A 13,485-nucleotide genomic window follows, 5' to 3' on the forward strand; every position below is an offset into this window, starting at 1 on the left:
GTCACCGTCATCCTTTGAGGTCTCAATGTAAAATCAACGAGCTTTGGTCTTAGCAAAAAAAATGTAAACGGACTCATAAAAGGTAAAAATGTAGCACAATAGTCACTGCTCTTGCTTGTCATCGTTTCACAACAGTTCCTACTGTACCAGCTTAAGTGCTACTGTACTATCCTATAACAATGACACAATACTTTATAATAACTACACAGTTTTAATCATCATCCCTTTTTAAAATCAGACTTGTTTCTCTCCACTCGATATCATAAATTATTTAATTATTCACTGCTCACTAAGAGTAAATCAGCCTTTTATGTTGAGGACAGCTGCAGCTGACTGACTCTGTGTGTTTGCATATGTGTCCTGCCTCTCTGCTCACAGCTGTTAAGAGGCCAGTGTTGATCAGTGGCTGTCCAGGCCTTTCAGAGCCACTCACACACCAGCAGCACAATGATGATGTCACTGACTCTACTGCTGGCCACCCTGGGGCTCCTTGTTCAGGGTGAGACTCTCTGTGAAAACTTTGCTTCAGCATGCAGCCAGGTTCACCACAATGATGTTCTGCTCTGATGGAGAAACTCTGGCTCCAGCAGCACTGACCTTCTTCCATCTGTTCTCCATGTTAGAGAAATGATCCTCTAATGTTTGGATGTTGATCATCTTGATAACTTTTCTCCACTTTTTCATGTTTTCAGGTTCATCAGGAGAACAAGTCCTGACTCAGACTCCTACAGCTCAGTCTGCTGTTCTTGGACAGACTGTCTCTGTCAGATGTAAAGCCAGTTCAGGTGTTGGCGGCTGCCTTAACTGGTACCTTCAAAAGCACGGAGAATCTCCCAAACTCTTAATTTATTCTGCTACAAACCGTCAGTCTGGAGTTTCTGATCGTTTCAGTGGAAGTGGATCTGGGACTGACTTCACTCTGACTATCAGCAGAGTTCAGGCTGAAGATGCAGGAGTTTATTACTGTCAGCAGTGTAACAGCTGGCCGTTCACACAGTGATACAACGCCGTACAAAAACCTCACACAGCTGGAGAGGAACTGAGAAAAAAGATCATCTGAACTGACAGCTGCTCAGAAACACACATTATTTTATCTGTATAAAATAGTTTCATATTTTTTTTATAAATACATGTTATAAATGTTAATATCATCATTTTGTGAATGTTTTTATTATTTTTATTTTTAAGCAAGAAGTTATTTATCCTATAAATAGAATTTTATTGCTACAATTAATTATCTGTAAAACAGAGAATATCGATACGAGCAACGATTGAAAGCAATCAATTAAATATTTTATCTTTGGATTATGAAAGCTCGAATCAACTTTCTCAAACCCAAAAGACCAATGACTAATTCATCCTGCTTTAAGTTCTACAGAAACACAAATATTTATGATTACCATGTCATCGTCTTTTTTATAAATATTTCTTCACGTCATTATGCGGGCCACAAGTAGAGGTGAAATGGGCCGTGAGATTGAGACACAGAAATTACAGCCTCTTGATGTGTGTTTTGTTTGTGTTTCCACCCGCCTGGAATCACCAAAAATAGAGAGGGCACAGCCGAACATATGAAACAGGAAAAGACTGACGTGTAAACCCTTTATTTCAACAAAGTAACTGTAATCTGAATGCCACCTTTTAAACGGTAACTGTAACGGAATACAGTTACTCATATTTTGTATTTTAGATACGTAACGGCGGTACATGTATTCTGTTACTCCCCAACACTGGTCTGCAGGGAGCCTCAGGGTGCTGCTCCAGCTTTAGTGGCCGTCATTCTGCAGCGCCCCGGGGCTCCTGCTCTCCTCCCAGCTGATGCTGCTTCTTCCATCCACCTTCCAGGACAGCCTCCAGTCTGAGGGGAAGCCCTTGTTGGCCACACACATGAGCGTGGCCTTCCCCTGCTGCAGCTCCTCACTAATGGTGTCTCTGTTATGGGTCAAAAATTTCACATTTCTATCAAGTAAATGATTCCATGCCGTGTTTCAAATTAAACTGAAGAGTTGTAAGTCCATTAGCCCTTGGTGAATAAATAATGACAGAGTCTAATATGACAGTGTCGTTGTTTCTCTCAAGCTTTATTTACCAAATTTTGACTCTTTTAACTCTAACACATCGATCCAAATTCACGCACAGATGTTCAACTGTCTTAAAGTCTGAAGGACTTGAAGGACACTTTATATGATTTATGTCAAAGAACAAATGGTGTCATGAAACGGCTGCAGGCAGGAAAGGACTCAAATGCAGCTACTGCAGAGACTGATACAGTTCACTGAGGACACACACACAAGCATATACATTGAGTATATTGCTACAAATTAAGAGACGACCAAATACAATACATAGCACTTAGAAAACATCACTAGATTAATTGATAATCCTGAACACGTACTTTGTTCACACCTGTTTCTGGACAGGAGTGCTTTAACTCTCAGACTCCTGATCTCCACCTCATCCTGGACAATTATCCTCAACTAAGTCTCCACCTGCTTCATCTCTGCCACCACCAGCTTCTAGACTCTTCTCTGCTCTGTTGCTTCATCAGAGTTTCACTGACATATAGTTCATTAATCAAACTTCAGTAAATCTTCATTTAAATAGACTCTGTTTAAACATACAGATGACAGCCTGCTCTTTAATTTCAATTATTAGGATATTTTTTATCTATATTGTCCGAATAAAATGCAGGTCAAGAAACAGCTTTGAGACTAGAAAATATGAAGAGCACACAGACAATCTATGGTTGGACCTCAACATCTTATAGAAAACACTAAATGTGTGTATAAGAATATATTTAACCATGTTGACTGCACATTACACTTGGTGTGTCTGTAGACATTTTTATTTTGGTCTGGTTTAATAAATATTACAAAATCTCTCTTTTTTAAATGTGCATCTATCAAACTCACAGAGTCAAAGAACATGTTTCCTCGTTGCATTTTTATTCTTTTAAGAGTTTGAAATTTCAGCTTTACAACAGACACAAAAGGATGAAACTAGAGGAGATTGTTGCTCTGATTGTTGTCATTATGAGATGGAAATATGACTGTTTAATGAGTTTATTTTTTAAATCTGCAAACACAAAGAAACAAAGAGACAGAAGAAAATCAACATCAAAGACTCAGTGATTGACATCAGGACTGGGAACACTGGTCTCTCCTCAGTGGCTCTGAGACCGGATTCTGGGAGCCCTGGGTGGCCTCACAGGTCACAGAGCCCACCTTCCCCCACTGGTCTGCAGTGAGCGTCAGGGTGCTGCTCCAGCTGTAGAGGCCGTCATTCTGCAGCACTCCAGGAGTCCTGCTCTCCTCCCCTCTGATGCTGCTGCTGCCACTGCTGTCGCTCGTCTTCCAGGACAGACTCCAGTCTGAGGGGAAGCCCTTGTTGGCCACACACATGAGCGTGGCCTTCCCCTGCTCCAGCTCCTTGTTGGAGGGACCCAGCACCTTCAGGGCGGGGCGGGTATCACCTAGGAAACACCAATCAGCTTAGAGGACACGAACCACAATTTGATTTTCTCCGTTAAGAAGTTATTTAAAAAAAATACTTTTGTCTCATCTAAGCAGTCTAACAAATAATTATTAAATAAAATGATACAATATTTAATAATAAACACAGTTTAATTAACTTACTTCCAACATCCAGTCTGGTTCCTCCACCAAAAGTCCACCACAGTGATACAAACTCATTGAGGCGCCGTACAAAAACCTCTGACTGTAGAGAGACACGGCTCTCTGACTGTCAGACTGAACTAAACCTACAAGCCCTCAAAATACAACTTTATCATCAGAACTACAAATAATAATTAATAATATGAAACATCCCAGATTTTCATTGTAAATTGTCCCGAGTGTCTGAATATTCATTTCCAAAGCTGACTTTGTTTCTTAGGACAAAATTTATGAATAAAATAATTAATCAGTTACACAAAAAGTTTCCTAGCCTTTCATATTAAATGAAATTAAAGAAAAGAAAATTAAATTAAAGAGAAAAAGGACATAGAAGTAACTTTGTTTTTGACTTATGTTAAAGATATTTTATTATCAAAGTACTCAGATGCAATGAAATATCACTCAGACACTTAGAGCAGTTTTAAACGTGCACGGGTGAGAGACTCAGGGAGAGACTCACACACCTCCTTGGTGCAGTCTGGCTTTATTTATACACATCATGAAGCATACAAAAAAGGAAATATCATCCTTATCTTGTCAAGAAAACAGGTGTGGTTTATCAAAAAACTTCGTGTTCTCTACAAGGTTGTTTCTTACTCGTGGGTGGCGGTTTCCTGCTAGTGTGAAGGCAAACAGTGACAATGTGAAGGCAAAGACTGATAATGTGAAGGCAAGCAGTTTCCGTTATAAAGTAGGGAGCCAGCAATTAAAATATGCAGCTGGTTGAGTACAGAACAGAAATATAAACACTCTTAGCTGATTATTATATGAATAATAAAACCTTTAAAAGCAAAAATACTCTGACATTCCCTCCTGTTGTTTAGATTTCTCACATGACAGTACTGTTATTTTTGTCAGTTCATAACCTCTTGTCTAAACATTTTCGGTTTGAACGTCATAAAACAGTCCTGTGTTCAATTAAACTAAACATTACTGTATGGATCATCTTTCAAAATTTCTTCCATTTGAGACATCATCACATAAGCATTGATAGAAGTTGTCACCATGTTTGATACCATTTTCTTCAGACAGGGTACTACACATGTTGTGAAAACACATAACAGTAAAAGCAAACATGCTATTCCAACAAGTCCTTTAATCAGAAGGGACTTCCATGAACCACCTAGTAACCATGTCAACCAATCATCAGTGCTTGTGACATAGTCTTGTTGTTCAGCATCTTCAATCTTTCTCAAGGTGTTCAAAGCGTCGGTCATGTTTTGTGAGTGTATGTTGTCTGGGATGTATGTACAACATGTAGTGTCAAACAATACACACAAACCTCCTTTTTCAGCTAGAATCATGTCTAGTGCGACTCTGTGTTGCATCACTACAATGCGTATTGCGTCGAGTTCTTCATTTTGCGCTTTGTTGATTTTCATTGAAGCATTTAGGAACAGTCCAAATCGATAGTCAAGTGTCTCGATCCTCAGCATGTTTTTCCCAACTCCTACCCAAGGGAACAAGGAGTGGAGGACTTTCTGACCATCAGTCCATAGTTTGAAGTTCTTGGGCACATCTGATCCATAGATTGAGTCATGTGGCATTACTTCAGTGACTTCAGCAACTTCACGTTTTGCTCTTGACGTGTGTGTCTCTGCTGTGATCTTGAAGGTGTGGTCTGAAATTAGTACTGGTGCACACAGACCGGTGGAGTTCGGTGGGAGCATGAAGTAGGTTTTAGGCCCGCAGGCCCAAGCGGCTCCCTGGACCCAGAAAGTTCAATTTTTGAAGGTGTGTATTCCTTTGGATTGGGTCAGGTCAAGTGTCTGTGTGCAGTTGCGGTTTCGTCCAAGTTTCCTGTTTCCATCGGAGAAGTTGAAACACATTGGGTGCTGTATGTCCGGCGGCAAAACTATGGCGAATGATTTGTTTTTTGTGTTGTTGGCTTTGACGTTTACCCAATGTTTTTCGTTGCAGGTGTAGTTCCAGTTCGTCAGATTGTAGGCACAAGGGGTTGTCTGTTCAATTAGGATACGTCGTTGTGAAAGTGGTTTCGTGACACGTTTGACGTCTGTGTCACTACACCATGGAATTAGGTCTTCTTTCTTTGTGCTTTGACCTTTTAGGGTCAGTCCTGTTGCCATCAAATCTCTGCGTGTGCAATTTCCAGTTGTTGCTTTGTTGAACACACACATCGCTTCGTCAAGTTCAGGTGCCTTTCCATATATTGTTGCGTGTACGGCTGTTGTTGGCATATGTGAACATACATAGCATTCCGTGCTGTTGTCGGTGCGTGTTCTATCATACACATATCTATACCACGCGTTGTTCATCCATGGGTGGTTATGGTCTTGGTTCAGGTCACGTAGATGCGAATTATCATGTGTCCATCTTTTTTGCAGGTGGTGTTGTTTATTTCCTCTCATCTGGGTGAGTGTTAGTAGGCTCACTAGGAGCGCAATGCTGGCCACTAGGAGGACAAGTGTCTTCATGATGACCAGGCACACCTAGACTTCTGGTGAGTAGACTATTGGCGAGAAGTAAAAAAAGGGCGGGATATACCCAATCAGCCCTTCCCTTCACCAATAGATCACCTAGAAGCCAGGGGAGCCGGCGTCTAAGCGTCTGGATTGTCACTCACTTTTTTACAGTGGCTGTGGTGGATCCAAGATGGTCTTTCTGCTATTTTGCAGGCGGTGGGTGTGGTAAGTAGGACTTGGTATGGGCCCTCCCACCTTGGTGAACTCCAATTCTTTCTCTGGAGTACTTTGATCAGGATCCAATCACCTGGTTGTAACCTGCAAGACACTGGAGAGAAATCACTCGGCAGTTGGTTGTTTAACACAATCTCTTTATTTTCAAACAGTTTAGTCATCCATTCTGCTAGGGTAGTTTCCCTTATTGATTTATTAATAGGTTCACTGGTAATTGGCAATGGAAACGCTCTCCCGTGGATGATTTCAAAAGGTGTAAGTTTCTGAGAACCTTGTGTTATTCTCATCCACATCTTTACTAGGCCTAGACATTCAGGCCATGGTCTTCCTGTTTCTTCCATGCATTTTCTTAATCTCTGTTTTATTGTGCCGTTAGTTCTTTCCACTAATCCTGCGCTTTGTGGGTGATATGCACAGTGATGTTTGATGCTAAATCCTAGAGCTTCAGAGACTTTGCTGATGATGTCATTAACAAAATGTGTTCCATTGTCTGACCTTATCAGACTGGGAATGCCATATGTGGGGATGAAGTGATTGCATAAACACTTTGCCACTGATATTGCATCTGCTCTTTTGACTGGATAGATTTCTGGCCATTTTGAAAATACATCTATAATTACTAGAGCATATCTTGATGCTTGGCATTCGTTAAGTTCAATAAAATCCATGTGGATTGTATGGAAAGGGTGAGGTGGTGTGGGGAAATGACCTCTTTGTGGTCGGAGGTTCCCCTGTACATTATGTCTTTGGCAAATCATGCATGTTCTGATGAATTCCTTTGCTGAATTTTCAAAATTTTGAGTGTAGAAGTGTTTAGAGAGGACATTCATCATTCCACCCGTTGACAAATGCGTTAAGCCATGTGTCACTAATGCTGCTGTCTTGTGTAGAGATTTTGGCAGTATTGGTTTGCCATTACAGGTCATTAGGTCATTTTCTAGCTGTGCTCCACACCTTAACCATTTTTTCTGTTCTGTGATGGATGCAGCTTTCTGTTCATCTTTAAGTACATCAAGTGGTATTAACGTTGATGTTTCAGATATTAAAGTTTGTATATGTTGTTGTGCTGCCTTTTTTGCGGCTTGGTCTGCAAAGTTATTGCCTTTAGTAATTTCTGAGTTATCTTTTTGGTGTGCGGCACATTTGCACAATGCTAATTTTTTCGGCAGTGTTATCACTTCTAGCAGTTCTTTTAAAAGGTGTGCATGCTGTACTGGATTACCAGTAGAAGTGACCATGCCTCTGTTCTGCCAAATCTTTGCGAAATGATGTACTGCTGCAAAGACATACTGACTGTCTGTGTGTATGTTTATGCTTTTTCCTTCATTCAGCTTACATGCTCTCACAACAGCTGTAAGTTCTGCACTTTGTGCAGAGTTAGAGGAAGTCAAAGGTCTTGCTTCCAGAACTGTGTCTACTGTGGTTACTGCATAACCAACGCAGTTGCGACCTAAGCTATTTTTAGAAGCTGATCCATCTACAAAAATGTCAGTGAAAGTTGACTGTGGTGTGCTATATATATCGGCTCGTGGTTTTGTTTCTTCATCTAGCTTTTCCATACAGCAGTGTTTTTCACCATCTTCTGATGTGGGGAGAAGTGTGCTGGGATTTAGCTGACCACACTTCTCGATTGTAATGTGTGACTGTGATAACAAGATGCCTACGTATGAGAGCTGTCTTGCATGTGTGAGATAAGACAAGTTCGCCTGCAGTAAGATGGAGGTTACAGCGTGGGGAACTTTGACGATCAATGTGTGTCCTAAGACGATGTCAGCGGATTTCTTAACTGCCTCTGCTGCAGCTGCGCATGCCTGCACGCACGAGGGCAGTCCTGAGGCCACTGAATCTAGCTTACACGAATAAAATGCAAGAGGGCGTTGCTTTTCCCCAAAGGCTTGTGTTAGAACGGCCTTCATGTAGCCTGCACCTCCGTCTACATGCAAGTAAAAAGGTTTTTCATAGTCTGGCAATGCCAAAACTGTGCGCGTCTGCAGTGCAAGTTTTAGATCATTAAATGCTTTTTCTGCTTCTGGTGTCCATTCTATTTTATCTTTCAGTGCTAGATTTTTTCCATAAATTAAGTTTTGCAAAGGTTGAGCTAGCAGAGCATATTCAGGTATCCAGCATCTGCAAAAATTGCAGAGACCTAAATAACTCATCATTTGTTGTTTTGTGAGAGGCTTTGGAGCATTCTGTACTGCTAGTTTTCTGCTGTCTAACAGTGTTCTTCCCTCTCCTGTGAGTTTGTGGCCAAGGTATGTGACCTCTTGGCTCCACAGCTGTAACTTGTGCTGTGATACTTTATGGCCCTGCTGTGCTAAATGTTTCAACACAGTCATGGTGTTTTTTCTGCAGTTGTCTCGTGTATCTCCCGTGACGAGAATGTCATCAACGTACAGAAGAAATTGCCCTGTGGCAGGGAGTGTGCATAGTGACATAGATTTCTTTAATGCCTCTGCATACAGGGTGGGACTGTTCTGAAAACCCTGTGGCAGTCTTGTATAGGTATACTTTTCGTTATCAAAGGTGAAGCCAAACAGATTTTGTGAATCTGGGTGTAATGGCACCGAGAAGAACGCGTTTGACAGATCTATGACTGAGAACCATTGTTCTTTTTGCGTCACTTGATTTAAGATTGTGTGTGGATTTGCTACCACAGGTGGGATTTGTTCTGTTACTTCGTTTATTGCTCTGAGGTCATGCACTAGGCGATATTTTCCTGTGTTTGCTTTTTTCACTGGGAAGATTGGAGTGTTACAGGTTGCTTTAGTTGTTTTCACTAAAATGCCTGCTTTTTCCATATCTGCAATTACTGGCCTGATCCCTGCTTTTGCTTCTGCCGTCAAGGGATATTGTGGTTTAACTGGCCTGTAGGTTGTAGTAGTTTTTACTACAACAGGATCTGCTCCTTTAATTAATCCTACATCTGTCGATCCTGTGGACCATAGTGTTGTGGGCAATTCTTGTAGTTCTGGGTGTAATTCTAATGAGAGTACATGTCAGTTTTCACTATCTTCCTGCACATGCAAATCAGTGCTGTCAGTCATGTATGTGGCTGGGTGGGTAGTGATCACCCACCCTAATGTGTATCTCATGCATCCCGTTCTGCAACCTTGTAGCCATCCTTCATGCGTGTCCTCAGTTTTTTCATATCTGTCTCTTTCAACTTGGGTGAGAATGCGGCCTAAATCTTTCCACTCAGTACTGTCATTGTGTGCTACTGACACATGTGGATTTGGCATCCTATTTACTCGTTGTACTGCCTCAGGCTGCAGCACAGAGCACACTGCATTACCACTTTGGGTGACATATAGGTACTGTAATGTCAGCATTTGTGGTCCTAGCTTGTGTACTTCTTGGTCATACACAGGATTAGGACCTGGACTCTGTTTGAACCTCAATGTGTTGTGATACTGAGTGTAGTCCTGTCGTGTTGAATGAGTTGGCAGATATCGATTTGCTATGTGTTGTAAAGGCTCTAGTGAGGGCAGGTCTAATGTCCAGTAGTAGTGAGGCTGTCCGAGTCCTTGACACACATTAATCTGATAATCTGCTGGACTTTGTTTCTCGTTTAACATTAGCTTTGCATACATGCCCTCTGGTCCTGGCAATACTCCTATTTCCAGTTTCTCTAGCGCATCTCTCCCTAGAAGATTAACTGGGCAAGATGGGTCATATATGCACTGGTTTTTACAGCTGCGGCCGCTGTCTTCATGAGATAAGAGTAGAGGCTCAGTCAGTGATTTAGTACTGACATGTCCTGATGCTGACTTAACTATCAGAGTATCATTAGAGAATTTCACTTTTGGTGGTTTTTTAATCAGTACAGTTTTACATGCTCCAGTGTCGCAGAGCATCGTCATTGGCTGCCCATTTACGTATATAATTACAGTTGGTTTATGTTCAGAGCCCAAAAGCAATTGCTCTATGTTATACACGTCCGTGTTTTCATTGCTCTCTGCTTCTGTGCTTTTTCCTAGTCATTTGTTATTTCTTTCATCCTCTTCCTCAGTGTCATCCTTTTTTCTATGTCTACACTCGCGAGCAAAATGCCCCTCCTTTCCGCAATTGTAGCAGCTTGTGTCTTTCAGTCTTCTCTCTCCTTTTCGCCCTCCTCCTGCCTTTCCTTTTCCTTTGTAGGGGCCTGGTTTATGTCTTCTGTATTCTCCAGAGAATGCCACCAATCCTGTTGCTGGATCTACAGTAAAGACGCCTCCTTTTTCTTTTTGCTTCTGTATTTTAACTGCGTGTTCAGCATATTGCAGTGCATCTGACAGACTTCCTGTATTTTGTGTGACCCAGTGTTTTTCTACGTGGGCCCTCACTTTTGGGAGGAGGCCGTTCAGAAATGCATTTTTTAGCTGTTGCTGAAATGGTGTTTGTGGCTCCTCCTGGTAATTTAAACCTGAATGTTGTCTGAAAACTGGGCGTAGGCGATCGAGGAAGTCAGAGGCAGTCTCAGCTTCCTTCTGCTTTATCTCGCCTATTTTGCCGTAATCTGCTCTTGGGGCTAGACGGACTCTAATCCTTTCATATAATCCTGCCAACTGAGCCCTTAGAGGCTCAGAGGTGGGGAGCAGGGCTATACCCTGGTCATCTGACCCCGTGAAGTCTCCCTTTACTGTTCCCATTTTTAGACCTAATAAGTCCTGAATTACCTGGAGCATTTCATGGCCATTCAAGTGCCAGTGTGTTCTAATTAACTCAACTGCCTCCCTCCATGGCTCAAAACCTTCATTTAACAGTGGAACGTCCTTTAAAACATTAAATCTGTCAGTTTGGGACCATGCTCTGAAAACATATAGGAAAGGGTTGTTGTCTCTTTCATTATTATCGCCACCCGTTAGTTGGCCATATCTTGGGTTGGGCGTGGCTATCATTGGAAACAGACCTGACGGTCCTGGGGGGTCAATCTGTCCTCCCATATCCCTACCTGACGGGTCTTTCCCTATGTCTTCCTTATGGTGATTTGTTGTCATTAAATTTAATGCCTGTCTTGCTGAATCATATGGGCCTGGCGCGTCAGTGAAGGGGTTTTTTGATACTGGCTGATTAGACGGGCCGGGGGCAGGCACATATGGAGGAGGTGGTTTTGGGTGTTGTGGATCTTTTAGTTCACTACTTTGTTCATTTTTCTTTTTCTTTTTCTCTTCTCGCACCTTTGTGCGTTTATCATTTTCTGCCATCCAGGCTTTAAAATGTTGCCACTCTGTGAGACGTTTGGCTTTCTTTTTAAAGCTTTTTTCATTGTTTAGTTCCGCTTGGAGGGTCTCTTTTAAAGCAGTCACTGCAAAGGGAGTACATTGTCCCTCCCACGCAGGGCAGTTTAGTTTCTTTGGATTTCTCCATCTATTTGCGCTAATTAGTCCGGCGCCTGGACATTTTTTCTCTAGCCACTGCTCGTCAGCAGTGAGTTTTGTTGATTTATTACCCATTATTATTTTTTCCTCTTGTTATTATTATTTATTTATTTATAAATATATTTGCGTTTACACACACACATACACACCCGTGGTGCTTTCTCTGGCACGAGGAATGGGAGAGGCTATTGACACGGCCTTCTACTTTCAAGCTAGCCTTGAAAGCGGTGTCAATTTTATGTGATGAAACACAACCTTTTCCCGTTCCACCAGAACTCGAGCAACCAACGGTAAACAATTCGGTGGAGTAGTTCAGCCTCCTTAATGTGCTGTAAAATCAACTTACTCCACCAACAAAACAGTAAAACAACAGATTATACGCGTAATGAGTTTTTTATTCTGGGCAACACTGTGTCTTTCTACATTGCTCCAAGCCCTCTTTCAGGCGAGCTGCTTCGTAACCTCTACGAGTCCTTTTTCAGACGAGAATGTTACTATCCTGTCGTATTTTGACATTAAACTTGCTCCAAGCCCTCTTTCAGGCGAGCTGTAACCTCTACCAGTCCTTTTTCAGACGAGAATGTTACTTAATTAATCTGTCATACATTGACGGGAAACTATTTAATGTACAGACCACAGGTTGCCTCAGTCGTTTTGCGCAAGATGTGAGTGAGTGCTAAATATTCACCTGAGTTATTGTGTGGTTGCTTTGGTTTCCTTCATCAACCCCTGAAGTCGTGGACCTCTTATAAGAACGCTGGCCAGAACCCGAACGTCACGTCTCTGGACTTTATCCTCTGCCTGGAGAGGAGTCGACAGCGTGGGCTTCTCACGACGTCAGGACTTGACGAAGGTCTCCTATTGGAGCATTGAAAAAATATCAATGTCCACTCCGGCTCAGAAGGACCAATTAAATGTTAAAGATATTTTATTATCAAAGTACTCAGATGCAATGAAATATCACTCAGACACTTAGAGCAGTTTTAAACGTGCACGGGTGAGAGACTCAGGGAGAGACTCACACACCTCCTTGGTGCAGTCTGGCTTTATTTATACACATCATGAAGCATACAAAAAAGGAAATATCATCCTTATCTTGTCAAGAAAACAGGTGTGGTTTATCAAAAAACTTCGTGTTCTCTACAAGGTTGTTTCTTACTCGTGGGTGGCGGTTTCCTGCTAGTGTGAAGGCAAACAGTGACAATGTGAAGGCAAAGACTGATAATGTGAAGGCAAGCAGTTTCCGTTATAAAGTAGGGAGCCAGCAATTAAAATATGCAGCTGGTTGAGTACAGAACAGAAATATAAACACTCTTAGCTGATTATTATATGAATAATAAAACCTTTAAAAGCAAAAATACTCTGACAACTTACTTCCAACATCCAGTCTGGTTCCTCCACCAAAAGTCCACCACAGTGATACAAACTCATTGAGGCGCCGTACAAAAACCTCTGACTGTAGAGAGACATGGCTCTCTGACTCTGAGACAAACAAACTCAACAAAATCATTCACTGTTTGTATCATTTAATAATATTATAATAATTAAAACAAATAAAGCCCATTACAACAATATTTAAAGAATCTGATTTCAAAATGTAGATTTTACAGCTTTCACATGTGAAAACATCTCTTGAAACCTGACACTTATTTTTTCACAACTCTAAACACTGAAACTAATTCTCAGCCTAAAACGCTTCAAAAACACTTCAGATTCATGTAGTTATGTTTTGAATTTCACAAAAATATTAAGTTCTGGAAAGTGTACCAGCATTTTTTTCTATAATTTTTTTCA

The 13,485-nt window shown here is 41.5% G+C and overlaps 1 long non-coding RNA gene and 1 pseudogene across 2 annotated transcripts; both read right to left on the bottom strand.

Moving 5' to 3' along the window:
• Positions 1-2,926: 2,926 nt before the first annotated feature.
• On the bottom strand, positions 2,927-3,744 carry LOC145423579 (Ig kappa-b4 chain C region pseudogene; annotated as a pseudogene). Its single transcript, XR_013904629.1, has 2 exons — positions 3,636-3,744; positions 2,927-3,472 (listed from the first exon to the last, which is right to left on the bottom strand). The product of XR_013904629.1 is annotated as an Ig kappa-b4 chain C region pseudogene (transcript).
• A 345-nt stretch (positions 3,745-4,089) lies between these two features.
• Positions 4,090-13,063, bottom strand: LOC145423581 (uncharacterized). The gene is made up of 2 exons (XR_013904631.1): positions 12,380-13,063; positions 4,090-6,425 (listed from the first exon to the last, which is right to left on the bottom strand). It is a non-coding gene; the product is annotated as an uncharacterized LOC145423581 (long non-coding RNA).
• Between the last annotated feature and the right edge of the window lie 422 nt (positions 13,064-13,485).

This window comes from Astatotilapia calliptera, chromosome 22 (genome assembly GCF_964374335.1).
Source record: "Astatotilapia calliptera chromosome 22, fAstCal68.1, whole genome shotgun sequence".
Lineage (NCBI taxonomy): Eukaryota > Metazoa > Chordata > Actinopteri > Cichliformes > Cichlidae > Astatotilapia > Astatotilapia calliptera.